At 45.6% G+C, this 16850-nt stretch overlaps 1 protein-coding gene across 1 annotated transcript in view; it reads right to left on the minus strand.

The window, feature by feature from the left end:
• Nucleotides 1–16850, minus strand: part of LOC124716672 — a 380414-nt gene that overhangs the window by 149146 nt on the left and 214418 nt on the right. The window lies entirely within an intron of this gene.

Raw genomic sequence — 16850 nt, forward strand, 5'->3', positions numbered from 1 at the left:
TGCTTGCATGGAAGTGGAAAATGATTGGCTGTGGAAGATTTTGTGAGCAGACGAAGCCCACTTCCATCTGACAGGACACGTCAGTACACAGAACTGTCGAATATGGGCAATGGAAAATCCACACGCAGATCAGCCAGTACCGCATCATCTTGAAAAAGGTCACTGTTGGTGGGGTTTAGGTAATCATTTACCATAGGGCCATATTTTTTCGAAGAGACATATGCTTCCGGTCCTGTTACCTGTACCGTCACTGGTAAGGGCTATGAGTGTCTTTCGCGCAACCACGTCATTCCAGCTCTCCAACAGCGTGGTTGTGCGGATGGGATCACTTTTACGCACCTCTCACATTGAAAATCCAGTTAAGCAGCTTCTGTAGCGGCATTTCGGAAATGCTAGATTTATCAGCCACCATTTCCGTACAGCCCGGCCGTCCCGATCATCTGATCTTAATCCGAGTGACTTCCGGCTGTGGGGCTAGGTGAAGGACGATGTGTTCAGTGTTCCGATTGCAAGCCTAGCTGCATTGAAGGCACGCAGCCCGCATCTCGTGGTCGTGCGGTAGCGTTCTCGCTTCCCACGCCCGGGTTCCCGGGTTCGATTCCCGGCGGGGTCAGGGATTTTCTCTGCCTCGTGATGACTGGGTGTTGTGTGCTGTCCTTAGGTTAGTTAGGTTTAAGTAGTTCTAAGTTCTAGGGGACTGATGACCATAGATGTGAAGTCCCATAGTGCTCAGAGCCATTTCAACCATTTGAAGGCACGCATTGCGCAACACATTTTGAACGTAACCCCGGAAACACTTCGAACACTTCAAGGCATGCATTGCTAATACATGCTGAACGTGACCCCGGAAACATTTCGATCAGTTGTGGAACATGCTAGTTCTCGATTTCAACTTGTTGCAGAAAACGGTGGACAGCATATTGAACATGTTTTGCGCCAGTCATGCGGAAATTAACAACTCGATTTGATTTTGATTGAGGCTTTTTAGGCGGTTTTTGGCCTCAGGACATTTTTTCCCAACCGATGTGATATGACCTCGCTGTGGTGGATGGGCTTACGTAACTAACACCTGTACACCCATGCACACTGAGTAATACAGTTTGTTTAACGTCAAACGTACACCTAACGCTTTATTGTAGGATTCATTTGCCGTTTGTAGTCGACCATCTATTGGTACGTTTTGTAACTATTTATTTTTCTTCTGCCATGCATTTTCCCCCTTCTCCGTTAATATTCCGTTGCAATTTGACGTTATTCTGACCAGCGGTCTTATTTCTACAGCGGTTTGAAAGTTTAACTTTATTTATAATCACCCTGTGGTGTGAATGGCGACATGAACAAAGAGCTTGTTTGATTCACTGCCACAGGAGAGAGCCACATAGAACTTGCCAAGCGAGAAACGTCCACTCCTGCGACACGCAGCGACTGACCTTGTTTATTGTCACGGAATAACATAAGCTCGTCGGGAATTTTTCTATGGCTGCTACGTAACATCATATCACATAGTAGGTTCTTATAAGCGCAAGCGAGAACATACAACTTTATTTCTCTTTCTCGTAAGACATAAAGGTGAATAATCAACAACGGAACATTTTAACACCGCTGAACAAAGGAAAAGAATAAACAGTATTTGTCTATCGTCCCACTGCCGTACACATTTAAAGCAAACTGATAAGTTGTTAGCAATTAGCTGGATTCGAGGTGTAAAGCTCGCTGACCTGCACCACTACCCGTCAAAACTTCCGCTTCTATGAAAGGAGTAACTTTAAGGCTCTGTGAGTGAAGGGTTCTCAGAAGCGAGATAATGCGTGACGCTCTCTATCACAGTTACTTCGCACCTCACTTTCGGAAGTAGTTTCCAAAGAGCGAGTTAAAGACTAATGTTCTCGAGGAGCAGCAAGTCTCGCCTCACCATCTTCACTGGACTCTTGAGACCGCACAGCCCTCTGTCTTTTAGCCATTCTGCTGCACCCAGAAACACTCAGCCATCGTTTACGCATTTTTATTTACAAACAAAGCGAAATCAGAATGTAATGAGTAAGCACAAAACCACATACCAAACTTAATAAATTCGGTTTTCCTAGCAAAGAAAGCAAAGCAATGTCAGTAAGGTTTTAATACAAACAGCGAAGTAAGTGCGTATATGTTCGCTATTAGTCTATAATTGTAAATATAACATTGCGGCGCTTAATTCTGTCACTGTCGTAAACTTCCGAAAACATGTCAGTCACTAGTTAAGAAAGTAAGAGTGACATCTACTGGTACTTCGTGTACTACACTCTGATGGTTAAACATTCGAAGTACTACGTTGAGCGGACGATTTTAGATAAAGCTTTAAATTCCCATAAGTGTATTTCCTGTGTTCCAATTTTGATGAAATAAAGCATATAACTTGCCCCAAGCTACTCTAAAATTATCCGAAAACCCAATGAAAATTCATCTACACTGAAACGCCAAAGATATGTAAACAGGCAGAATACGGCGCTGCGGTCGGCAACGTCTATTAAGGCAACAAGTGTCTGGCGCACCAGTTACATCGGTTACTGCTTTTACAATGGCAGGTTACCAAGATTTAAGTGAATCTGAACGTGGAGTTACAACCGGCGCGCGAGCGATGGGACACAGTCTCCCGAAGTAACGATGAAGTGGGAATTTTCCCGTACAACCATTTCAAGAGTATACCGTGAATATCAGGAACCTGGTAAAACATCAAATCTCAGACATCGCTGCGGCCGGAAAAAGATCCTGCAAGAATGGGCCCAACGACGGGCGAAGAGAATCGTGCAACCCGTCCGCAAATTGCTGCAGATTTCAGTGCTGGGCCATCAACGAGCGTCAGCGTGCAAACCATTCAACCGATTTCGGCCTTGATGACTGGGCCCGTCAACACCGACATTGGACTGTTGATGACTGGAAACTTGATGCCTGGTGACACGAGTCTCGTTTCAAATTGTATCGAGCGGATGGACGTGTGTGTGAATGGAGACAACATCATGAATCCACGGACCCTGCATGTCAGCAGGGGACTGTTCAAGCTGGTGGAGGGTATATAATGGTGTGGGCCGTGTGCAGTTGGAGTGATATGGGACACCTGATACGTCTAGATACGACTCTGACAGGTGACACGTACGTAAATATCCTGTCTGATCACCTGCATCCATTTCTGTCCATTGTGGATTCCGACTGACTTAGGCAATTCCAGCAGGGCAATGTGACACCTCACACGTCCAGAATTGCTACAGAGTGACTTCGGGAACACTCTTCTGAGTTGAAACACTTCCGTTGCCATCATACACGAACATTATTGAGCATATCTGAGTTGTCTTGCAACGTGCTTCGCAGAAGAGAAGTCCACTTACTTGTACGAGGTGCATTCAAGTTCTAAGGCCCCCGATTTTTTTTCTAATTAACTACTCACCCGAAATCGATGAAACGGGCGTTACTTCTCGACGTAGTCGCCCTGCAGACGTACACATTTTTCACAACGCTGAAGCCATGATTTCATGGCAGCGGCGAAGGCGTCTTTAGGAGTCTGTTTTGACCACTGGAAAGTCGCTGAGGCAATAGCAGCACGGCTGGTGAATGTGCGGCCACGGAGAGTATCTTTCATTGTTGGAAAAAACCAAAAGTCACTAGGAGCCAGGTCAGGTGAGTAGGGAGCATGAAGAATCACTTCAAAGTTGTTATCACGAAGAAACTGTTGCGTAACGTTAGCTCGATGTGCGGGTGCGTTGTCTTGGTCAAACAGCACACGCGCAGCCCTTCTCGGACGTTTTTGTTACAGTGCAGGAAGGAATTTGTTCTTCAAAACATTTTCGTAGGATGCACCTGTTACCGTAGTGCCCTTTGGAACGCAATGGGTAAGGATTACGCCCTCGCTGTCCCAGAACATGGACACCATCATTTTTTCAGCACTGGCGGTTACTCGAAATTTTTTTGGTGGCGGTGAATCTGTGTGCTTCCATTGAGCTGACTGGCGCTTTGTTTCTGGATTGAAAAATGGCATCCACGTCTCATCCATTGTCACAACCGACGAAAAGAAAGTCCCATTCATGCTGTCGTTGCACGTCAACATTGCTTGGCAACATGCCACACGGGCAGCCGTGTGGTCGTCCGTCAGCATTCGTGGCACCCTCCTGGATGACACTTTTCGCATTTTCAGGTCGTCATGCAGGATTGTGTGCACAGAACTCACAGAAATGCCAACTCTGGAGGCGATCTGTTCAACAGTCATTCGGCGATCCCCCAAAACAATTCTCTCCACTTTCTCGTTCATGTCGTCAGACCGGCTTGTGCGAGCCCGAGGTTGTTTCGGTTTGTTGTCACACGATGTTCTGCCTTCATTAAACTGTCGCACCCACGAACGCACTTTCGACACATCCATAACTCCATCACCACATGTCTCCATCAACTGTCGATGAATTTCAATTGGTTTCACACCACGCAAATTCAGAAAACGAATGATTGCACGCTGTTGAAGTAAGGAAAACGTCGCCATTTTAAGTATTTACAACAGTTATCATTTTCGCCGCTGGTTGTAAAATTCCATTTGTCGTACGGTGCTGCCATCTCTGGGACGTATTGACAATGCATGCGGCCTCATTTTAAAACAATGCGCATGTTTCTATCTCTTTCCAGTCCGGAGAAAAAGAATCAGAGGCCTTAGAACTTGAATGCACCTCATATTGTTGCGGATTCATGAACAGCCCCGCAGGATGCATGGTGTCTATTCCCTCCAGCACTACCTCAGACATTAGTCGAGTCCATGCCACGTCGTGCGCTGCGACACTTCTGCGTGCTCGCAGGGGCCCAGCACGATATTAGGCAGGTGAACCAGTTTCTTTGGATTTTCAGTGTACGTGGCCTATGAAGCGCTTTAAAGAGTTTATGGTGGCACCATTTAGTTCACAGTAAAACAAGAAAACATGATTTTTGGGTATCAAAACCGAGCCGCGGATTCCAAGTCGGCTATGCACAGCAGATGCCTGAAATTTTTACAACATATTTCTAAGACCCAGATTTCAAAGAAACTTGGAAATTTTCTTGATATATTTATCCGTTTCCGAGGTACTGAGATTCACAGTTACCCTACTTGTATCCGGTGTGAGGTAAAAACAAAATTTATAAAGCGACATAGCAGGCAGAAATAATTCTGTACAGTGTCTCCGTTATCATCAGAAGAGTTCTGGGAACCCCATATGGTAGTACTCACGCATATGTAAAATCTTCGAGCACGTTAATTCCGATCTCCGCTGTGAAATTAGTTATTCGTTATTTCAATCTCACGTAAGTAAACAATCAAAATATTCCTGACACTTAAAGTCCTTTGCATATGAGTGACGTGCTCTGCTACTGCAGGGAAAAGAAGGGAACCGGCTGAAAAATGCTCCTATGGGAGAACAAAAAAAGGCTAATGTACTCTGACTGAAAAGTAGGTAGGCAGCTGCCTCATTCTCCCTTCTCCAGCACCTTTAAAATTTTTCCCTGGGACTTACATGCATCTAGAATAAAAAATAATGCATTAAGAATGGTTAGCCACTACCCGAAATCTGTATTTGCGTAGTAAAATGTAAAAAAAGGACGACTGAGTGGTGCACTGTATAATTTATATGCCACATAAGAGTTGCTGAGTGCACCCACTTTGTAAATGGAAGGTAACCTGATGATAATTAACATTGCTTGTGGTATAGGAAGAGCAAAAGATACAATGGCATTGTGGTAGAAAGAGAGAGGACACAGTGGCAGTGAAACATACTGACAGTGACGGAATAGTTCTAACAAAAGAGCGAAGGAGACAGTGCTGGGGTGATGAGGTGGGGGTAGGGGAAGGAGGAGGACGATGAAGGAAGGGAAAATTGAAGAGAATGAGAGCCAGTGATAATGAGAGAGAGTAAATTTGGAAATATATGGTAAGTTCATATGGGACCAAACTGCTGAGGTCATCGGTCCCTCGGCTTACGCACAACTTAATCTAACTTAAACTAACTTAACGCTAAGGACAACACACACACACCCATGCCCGAGGTAGAACTCGAACCTCCGACGGGGGGAAGCCGCGCAAACCGTGTCATGGTGCCCTAGACCACGCGGCGGGGGAGAAGGTGTGTGTGACAAAGAGAAAGAGACAAATAGTGACAGTGAAAAGAGCAGCAGTAAGAAGGAAGAGATATTAGCAGTAAGAGAGAGCGAGAGGGAGAGAGTGACAGCAAGAGGAGACTGTAGTAGTGGGGGAGAACGAAGGGGACGGTGGTTGTGATACGGGAGACAATGATAGAGACACAAAGAGATAACGAGTGAGAAAGGGCACGCGGGAGTGGATGGGTATGAGCGACTTGCAGCAATGGACTAGTGGGTGTGAGGGAGTTACAGTCAGGAGAGCTGCAACGTAAACAGAGCGCGAATATGTTCCTATGCCAAAATTCTTGGCAAAAGTTGTGATGGTGATGAGGAAGGTCGAATGAGGCAGCTGGTACCTTACTTTTCAGTCACAGTCTTTTGATGAAGATGAACACATTCGCCTTTTTTGTGCCTCGATAGGTACATTTTTAAGATGGTGGAAGAGACATTCTAGACCTGGAATGTCAGAAAATGTACTGACAAAGCCGGCCGGAGTGGTCGAGCGGTTCTAGGCGCTACAGTCTGGAACCGCGCGACCGCTACGGTCGCAGGTTCGAATACTGCCTCGGGCATGGATGTGTGTGATGTCCTTAGGTTAGTTAGGTTTAAGTAGTTCTAAGTTCTAGGGGACTGATGACCTCAGAAGTTAAGTCCCATAGTGCTCAGAGCCATTTGAACCATTTTTTGTACAGACAAAACAGAAAATAGTGTTTTGATGCGATGAGACGGAGGAGGCATCAGAAGGGCAAGAGCAGAGGCCGACTGCGAGTGGCCCTCCGGAATACGTCCGCGGAAGAAGTTTTTATGCGCCATTTCTTGCGTAACCACCCGATTGGTCGTAAAGGCCAGTTGGGTCTGGCACGCTAGCGCAGCGACGTTCCAGCACGAGCGAGGGAGTGGTCTGTTGCGAGTGGAAACGAAGGACGCGGCGCGGGAACACGAGGAGAGAGAGAGAGAGAGAGAGAGAGAGAGAGAGAGAGAGAGAGCAGAGCTGTTTACGGCATTCCACCGAGAACCGAGCACGCGCCGTTGTCAGCGTCTTAGTAGAACCACTCTCTCTGCTCTGCCAAGTACGTGTGGAAGGTCCCGAACACAGACTTTGTTACGACTTTGGAGGCATCACTAGGAAACCAGTGACCCGAGTAACGGTGAACCTCTGTTTATAGCGCCCATAAGTCGGCAACCCTAATCCGAGAAACTCTGACAGATACAGTCTCGAAAGCGAAATTTATGGCTGGGATATCTCGATCTTTCAAAATAAATGCGGGGGGAAGGCTAGACTATGGTTCGTGTCCTAACGTTCTCAACTGTGTAATAGATAAAATTATAAAAATTTGGATTGAGAAATTGAAAGAATTTAAAATTTCGGTATTCGTGCTAACAAGAACGAAAAACAGGTACTGCAATAAATTGCTTAGCATTTGCGGACGATTTTGCCACGCTTTCTGAAAGCCTGACAGATGCAACAGTGCAAGTGAATCTTCTGAAAGACACAACCGACATGATAATCTTACTAATCTCTGCAGTGAAAACAATATTTATGACAACTATAAAAAATTCTCCAAAATATTTAATGACAGACACTGGGTAAAGTGAAAACGTAAAAACATTCAAATATCAGGGGGACACTAGGAAGCGGGTTAGAAACTGTGCTTTAGAGGAAAGGAAAGAAGCGTACTGTAGAAGTTACAACAAAATGACCTTATCTAAAAATAAGTTAAAACACTACAACACAGTAACGAAACCAAAATGTTTATTCGGTAAGGAATGTCTGGCATTAAAGTACAGGCTTGATAAATTAGAGATATAAGAAAGAAGAATTTTATGACAAACATTAGATCCTTAGAAAAATGCAGCATTTTGGCAATTAAGTAGTAACGAGCAGAGGATGGAAAACATTAGAAACAATGAGGAAGACGAGATTACTATTCTGCTCATTTTTTTTCGTTACAGTATGGATGAGACAGACTCACAAAGTAGATCATTAAATATCTTACGCACAAAACATTTTAAGACCCAAAAGAATTCAAGAATTTAAGAAAGACTTAGAAAGGATTAACGTAATAGAAGAACAGGTATCGGCAAGAGAGATTTCAAGGAAAAAGTTTTAAAATTTGTAGGATTACAAAACGGAAGGGAAAATAAAACTGCAGAAAGTGGTTTCAAAATAAGAAAAAAAACATAGCGGAACAATGTGGAAAGATTGGAAAAAAAGGAAAGTACAAGAAATGATCAGGAACTGAAGTTGACACGTGGTCCACGGAAGACCTTAACGCAAGAAGAAGTGACTCTTCGGGTTGTTCCTATATTGAACTAGTATATCCCCGCATCTTGGCCACACTGTGGCCTTCCAAACAAAGCTACTCTCAGAGATTTTAAGTGACAGTGACATGGAAGAAATTTAGCTGCGGGTGCTTTAAAAAAAGTGCAAGTGAGCGACAAATGCACGGCCAGGATGTAATACCAACCTCTGAGATTATTTACACCGACGGACGACGGACTGAAAAGACGGTTCAACAAGGCTGCCCTACAGTTCGCGATATGGAATTTTTTTCTGAAAATTAGCATTTATTTAATTCATGAACTATTTCTTTCGTACAGATCTTGTATATTGAAGCGCCAAAGAAAGTGGTATAAGCATGATATTCAAATACAGACATTTGTAGACAGGCAGAATACGACGCTGCGGTCGGCAACGCCTATATAACACAACAAATGTTTGGCGTAATTGTTGGATCGGTTACTGCTGCTACAATGACAGGTTATAAAGACTTAACGGAGTTTGAACGTGATGTTATAGTCGGCGCACGAGCGATGGGATACAGCATCTCCGAGGTACCGTTGAAGTGGTGATTTTCCCGTACGACCATTTCACGAGTGAACCGTGGATATCATGAATCCCGTAGAACATCAAATCTCTGACACAACTGCGGCTGGAAAGAGATCCTGCAACAACGGGACCAACGACGACTGAAGGGAATCGTTCAACGTGACAGAAGTGAAATCCTTATGCAAATTGCTGCAGATTTCAACGCTGAACGAACCATTCAACGAAACATCATCTGTATGGACTTTCGGGGCCGAAGGCCCACTGGTGTACTCTTGATGACTGCACGGCACAAAGCGTTACACCTTGCCTGGGTCAGTCAACACCGACATTGGACTGTTGGCTGGAAACATGTTACCTGGTCGGACGAGTCTCGTTTCAAATTATATGGAACGGGCGAAGACGACCTCATGAATCCACGGACCCTGCATGTCAGCAGGGGACCGATCAAGTTGGTGGAGGCTCTGTAATGATGAGGGGCGTGTGAAGTTGGAATGATACGGAATCCCTGATACGTGTGGTTAGGAAGATGACAGGTGACACGTACGTAAGCATCGTGTCTGATCACCTCCATCCATACATGACCATTGTGCATTACGACGGACTTGGGCAATTCCAGCAGGTCAATGCGACACCGCACACGTCTAGAATTGCTGCAGAGTGACTCCGGGAACACACTTCTCAAGCCCTTCCATTGGCCACCAAATTCCCCAGAAATGAGGATATTGGGCATATCTGGGATGCCTTGGAACGTACTGTTCAGAAGAGATCTCCACCCCCTCGTGCTCTTACGGAGGTACGGGCAGCTCTACAGGATTCATCGTGTCAGTTCCCTCCAGAACTACTTCAGACATTAGGCGAGTCCAGGCCGCGTCGTGTTCAGGCACTTCTGCGTGCTCACGAGGGGCCATGCACGATATTAGGCGGTGTACCACTTTCTTTGGCTCTGCAGTGTAGTTTTGTAGTTTATCACAGTTAATGCAAAATACGTTCTAAACAATGTGCAAGTATATGAGCAATTTAGGATATGTTGATATCTTTTATCAACGGTAATTAAAAAAAATTATGCACAAGATTTTCTAAAACGCTTCTTTATATTGAGATACCGTTAAATATGCGTGTGAAGAAAACCAAATGTTCACCAGATATATATGGCATGTTGGTTGAGATACTAGACCTCTTTAATTCCACACGTAACGTTAGTAACCAGAATAAAAATTATTTTATGTCATATTTTAATTTTTAGAATGTTATTCCTAAATAAAATATTTACTTCTTTACAATTTAGATGTATCTGCAATAAAGTTTAGGTCTGCTGGATAGGTACAGATATTGAAAAGGTATAGAATAGAAAGTAGTACAATAAACTATAATTCAATCGGGGTGTGGCAGCGTATACGGTGGCGACTCTAAAATTCAGTACAGAGCGACGATTTTTCGTTCTAAACCCAATAAAGGGTTACCAATGTAATCAGGATAGGCTATAAGATTTGGTATGTATTGTATTGTATTGTATTGTATGTTAACCGGGGACTTAGTAACTCCGTCCTCGCCGCAGCCGCAGTGGTCCAGAACCCCACGACGACTACCGCAGTCCACTTCACCCCTCCGCCACCCCACACCGAACCCAGGGTCATTGTGCGGTTCGGCCCCCGTTGGACCCCCCCAGGGAACGTCTCACACCAGACATGTGTAACCCCTATGTTTGCGTAGTAGAGTAATGGTGATGTACGCGTACGTGGAGAAATTGTTTGCGCAGTAATCGCCGACATAGTGTAACTGAGGCGGAATAAGGGGAACCAGCCCGCATTCGCCGAGGCAGATGGAAAACCGCCTAAAAACCATCCACGGACTGGCCGGTTCACCGGACCTCGGCACAAATCCGCCGGGCGGATTCGTGCCGGGGACCAGGCGCTGCTTCCCAATCCGAAAAGCCGTGCGTGAGACCGCACGGCCAAACGGGCGGGCGGCTATAAGCTTTACTCAAGTAACAAAAAATTTTTGATTTTTGCGAAGCCCACTGTGCCCTTCTGGTAAAATTTGTTTTACGGAAGTAGGACAGTTAAAGCCAAAAGAGAAACTGCGACCACAGAGCCTGTATGCGGTCGCCGCGATCAGGAACATGCCATTCTCAAATCCATTCACGTTTCGAAGCACCTCATCGGTTTCATACGTATTTAACATCTCAAATTGCAACTTGCTAAGTGAAATCAGTTGAAGATACTATATAGGATGGATCAATCTGCCGTAAACCAGTGGGGAGTCGAGGACTCGGACTACGGCGAAAGACTGACTTTTTCGTGTTAGAATCACAGTGGTCACCCTCTACCACTAACATTGCTAAATCCAATACCAACACGGCGACACCCTCGAGACATTTACCATTAAGGATAGATCGGCACGAAACGTGAATAACCAATGGAATTTGAGGTTAGCGAGGGCCAACAGGTTTGTTTCGTTTCGGATGAGCTTATGTGCGGTCCAGCGAAGACATTTTTATCTTTGGACATATCGACAGCTGAATGTCTACACGTGGAACAATTTCTCAGCAAATGATTCATGGACTGGTGTATTTTGTCACTACAGTCATTTTTCTGAAAAAGAAGAGGAAATATAACTTTGCCATATTTTCAATACGTGAGTGCTCTTGTCGCTATTTTCTGTTTCTGGAAAATAGACACATTGTAAAGATTCACCTAAAACTTTTTTTTTTGTAATTTGTAGAAGTCAGTGCATTCCTAACTGTGTTGCCCACTACTGTTGAATTTCTTTAATTTCCGCCAATGATTACAAAACTTTTGGTCCATAGACTATCGTTTTTAGTCAATGACGATATTCAGATTTGTTTTATAAATAGTCGTAAAATAATAAAGCCGTTGTGACATCGTCACAAAATATACAGAAAATCAGCGTAATATTATCGAACATCTTTAAATTTGATGCAAACTAGGCCTTCAGTTCCGGCAATCATATTGCCTCTGGCTTGGCTATAAAACAGATCTGAAGGTGGTCATTGCTGACGGAAACCAGTAGTCTAAGTACCAAAAGTTTTGTAATGATTGACGAAAAAAAAATTCATTTTACACTCCCTGGATCATTGTTTAAATCCGCGAACATGTCGCAACTTGTGAACATATTGCTTGCTATAATAAAGTGTCTATTTCGGCTTTAAAGGAACATTTAACGTGACGTAAAAGTATGGAAATTATGGTACAAAACACGTGAGTGTTACTTCGAACACCGTAACATCAATGTTCATTTTCCATTTCGGACACGGTTCATTAACAATCAATGTGTACTGCCATCTTTCTGAATTTACGACAGTGTTGTTAACGATTCGAAGGCAGCTAAATATTTGTGACAAGCAAGAACATACACCATGTGATCAAAAGTACCCGGATACTGTGCTGAAAATGACTCACAAATTCGTGGCGCCCTCCATCGGTAATGCTGGAACTCAATATGGTGTTGACCCGCCCACAGTCTTGATGACAGCTTCCACTCTCGCAGGCATACGTTCAATCAGGTGCTGGAAGGTTTCTCGGGGAATGGCAGTCGATTCTTCAAGGAGTGCTGCACTGAGGAGAGGTATCGAAGTCGGTCGGTGAGGCCTGGCACGAAGTCGGCGTTCCAAAACATCCACAAAGGTGTTCTGTAGGATTCAGGTCAGGATCTGTGCAAGCCAGTCCATTACAGGGATATTACTGTCGTGTAACCACTTCGTCACAGGCCGTGCATTATGAACAGGTGCTCGATCGTTTTGAAAGATGCATCCGCCAACCTCGAATTGCTCTTCAACAGTGGGAAGCAAGAGTGTGCTTAAAACATCAGTGTAGGCCGTCGCTTAAACTTTCAAACCGCTGTAGAAATAAAACTACTGGTCAGAATGGTGTCAAATTGCAGCGGAATATTATCCGAGAAGGGGGAAAGTGTACGGATGAAGAGAAATAAATAGTAACGAAATGTAGAAATAGATGGCGCTGTAAGCATCATACTTTAATAGTGGTCGACTACAAATGACAAATGAATTATACAACAATGCCCAAGGTGGGTGTCTGGCGTTAAACAAGCTGTACTATTCAGTGTGTATGGGTGTACAAGTGTAATACCGTTAGTTACGTCTGTCCTGAGGCCAAAAACCGCCTAAAAAGCATCAGTCATATTAGTTTTTAATTGTGCTGCATAAGAAGCATCAGTCAAAATGAAATCGGATTGTTAATTTCCGTGTGACCTGCGCTAAACACGTTCAATGTGCTGTTCACCATTTTCTGCAACAGGTTGAAATCGAGAACTAGCATGTTCCACAACTGATCGAAATGTTTCCGGGGTCACGTTAGGCATGTAAGAGCAATGCAAGCCTTCAATGCAGCTAAATTTTCAATCGGCACACTGAACACAACATCTTTCAGACAGCCTCACAGCCAGAAGTCAAACGGATTAAGATCTGGTGATCGGGACGGCCAGGCTGTAGGGAAATGGTGGCTGATAATTCTAGCATTTCCGAAATGGCGCTTCAGCTGCTGCTTGACTGGGTTTGCAATGTGCGGAGGTGCGCCATGTTGCATACAAATGATCCCATCCACAAATCTACGCTGTTGGAGAGCTGGAATGCCGTGGTTGCGCAAAAGACACTCACAACGCTTACCAGTGACGGTACAGCTAACAGGACCGGAAGCACCTGTCTCTTCGAAAAAAACATGGCCCTATGATAAATGATGCCGTAAACCCATACCACAAGGTGACCGCGCGTGTGCGTGTGTGCGTGTGTAATAAACTGGAACGTCATGACTGATGCGGCAGTTTTACTGCATGAATAGGGAAAATTAAGTGACCGATACAATTTTTTTTCCTTTCATAATCGTGTGTGTGTGTGTGTGGGGGGGGGGGGGGGGGGGGGAGCGCGCACGTACACGCAGGAGGGGGGCAAGGAACGAGTAATGAGGGTTTTAAATTGCGTGTAAAGCTTGTTGCAAGTCACTAAGCACCCTCATTCTCAAGCACTTGTTGGATTTAGTGTGGCGATTTGCACATGGTGACTTATGCTCCTTTTCCACCCCCTGTCCCCTTTAAGAGGAATACTGTTCATCATTATGGGACTTGTTTCAGACAAAAAAAATGGTTCAAATGGCTCTGAGCGCTATGGGACTTAACATCTGAGGTCATTAGTCCCCTAGAACTTAGAACTACTTAAACCTAACTAACCTAAGGACATCACATACATCCATGCCCGAGGCAGGATTCGAACCTGCGACCGTAGCGATAGCGCAGTTCCAGACTGAAGCGCCTAGAGCCGCTCGGCCACCCCGACCGGCTGTTTCAGACAGATCTGATAAAGGGAGCAGAGAAGATCCTAAGAAGAGCGGCGCGTTTCGTCACATGTTCATGCAGTAAGCGCGAAAGCGTCACGGAGATACTCAACTACGTGTAGTAGTAGACACTGCAAAAGGGGCGTTCTGCATCACGGCATAGTTAGTGTTAAAGGTGCGAGAGCGGACGTTCGTAGGAGAGCCAGGCAGTATATATTGCTTCCTCCTACAAACATCTCGCAAAAGCATCATAAAGTAAAAATAAGAGAGATTCTTGCTCACACAGAAGATTACCGGCAATCGTTCTTTTCGCGGACCATTCTTGACTGTAACGTGAGAAGGTGCCGCTGGGACTGATAGACCAAGTACTCTCCGCTACACAGCTTAGAGTGGATTGAAGAGTGTAGATGTACCGGGCGACGGTGATGACGATGATGATGATGATGTTTGGTTTGTGGAGCGCTCAACTGCGCGGTCATCAGCGCCCGTACACAGTCGAATCTCGCTACTGTCATGAATGATGATTATAATGAAATGAGGAGGACAACACAAACACCCAGACACCGGGCAGAGAAAATCCCCAACCCGGCCGGGAATCGAACCCGGGACCCCGTGATCCACAGGCAGCAACGGTAGCCACTGGACCACGAGCTGTGGACCCAGGCGACGGTGCGCAACTGGTTCAAAATCGTTCAAATGGCTCTGAGCACTGTGGGACTTAACATCTGAGGTCATCAGTCCCCTAGAACTTAGAACTACTTAAACCTAACTAACCTAAGTACATCACGCACATCCATGCCCGAGGCAGGATTCGAACCTGCGACCGTAGCGGTCGCGCGGTTCCAGACTGAGGCGCCTAGAACCGCTCCGCCACCCCGGCCGGCGTGATGATGATGATGATGTTTGGTTGGTGGGGCGCTCAACTGCGTGGTTATCAGCGCCCGTACAATTACCCAATCTTTGCTCAGTCCAATTTCGCCACTTTCCTGGATGATGATGAAATGATGAGGACAACACAAACACCCAGTCATCTCGAGGCAGGTGAAAATCCCTGACCCCGCCGGGAATCGAACCCGGGACCCCGTGCTCGGGAAGCGAGAACGCTACCGCGAGACCACGAGCGGCGGACACCCCGGCCGGCGTGCGCACTGTATGGAAGGCTTTCCGGCAGTCCAGAGAGACACCTTTATCCAGAGCGGCGGTGTCCGCTATAGTGTGTCCTGATACCGAGTGTACAGGGATTTAAGTCGACAGCTGATGTTCCCGCACTACGTTCTAAACCCACCTGCTAGCTGCTACGCCTGCGTCTCTATGATTTCGGCTTAAGTGTTGCAGGTGTTTGCCCTGTAGCAAACCGTGCCGGACAAACGTTAACACGCAGCGAGCCTCGCCGTGGATCGTTTGTCACACAGAGGCGCTTTCTGCGGTTGTAAAACAGCGACAACACGGCCTGTTGCCGGCTGCGCTGCGTGCCGGCAAAAGCCTGTTGAGAAGCCGCGCGGCTCAAATACCGCGCTCTCCGTTCCCACACCGGCGTCGCGTTAAACGTCGTGGGAGAAGGAAAAGTCTCGTAACAATGGAACAACTAGCTACCTCTGTACATTCCACTCTTACATCGAGATAACCATCACTCAAGGCGAAAAAAATAGGATTTTGGCCATTCTTGTCAGAAAGATCACACCTTAATACAGGGTGCTCAAAACAATTCACCTCAATTCAAAAGACTATCTTTTTCACGAAGAAGACAACAAGATGGAGTCAATTTTAGCTTACGTACGGGTTAATAGAGTTTAGGAGAGTTTGTGGCAGTTTAAAGCTGTGGGCCGGACGGGAACTCGAACATGTGTTTCTCGCAGGCAACTGCTCTACCGATTAAGGTACCCAAACACGACCCACGATCCACTCTCGCAGCTTGACTTCTGCCAGTCTCTTTTTTCGCACCTTCTACACTACTGGCCATTAAATTTGTTTCACCAAGAAGACCTGCAGATGATAAACGGGTATTCATTGGACAAATATATTATACTACAACTGACATGTGATTACATTTTCAAGCAATTTGGGTGCATAGATCTTGAGAAATCAGTACCCAGAACAACCACCTCTGGCCGTAATAACGGCCTTCGCACGCCTGGGCATTGAGTCAAACACAGCTTGGATGGCGTGTACAGGTACAGCTGCCCATGTACCTTCAAGCTTCAACACGATACCACAATTCATCAAGAGTAGTGACTGTCGTATTGTGACGAGCCAGTTGCTCGGCCACCATTGACCAGACGTTTGCAATTGGTGAGAGAGCTGGAGAATGTTCTGGCCAGGGCAGCAGTCGAACATTTTCTGTATGCAGAAAGGCCCATACAGGACCTGCAACATGCGGTCGTGCGTTATCCTGCTGAAATGTGGGGTTTTGCTGGGATCGAATGAAGGGTAGAGCCACGGGTCGTAACACATCTGAAATGTAACGTCCACTGTTCAAAGTGACGTCAATGCGAACAAGAGGTGACCGAAACGTGTAACCAATGGCACCCCACACCATCACGCCAATATGGCGATGACGAATACACGATTCCAATGTGCGTTTACCCCGATGTCGCCAAACA

This window comes from Schistocerca piceifrons, chromosome 9 (assembly GCF_021461385.2).
Source record: "Schistocerca piceifrons isolate TAMUIC-IGC-003096 chromosome 9, iqSchPice1.1, whole genome shotgun sequence".
NCBI classification, from domain to species: Eukaryota; Metazoa; Arthropoda; class Insecta; order Orthoptera; family Acrididae; genus Schistocerca; species Schistocerca piceifrons.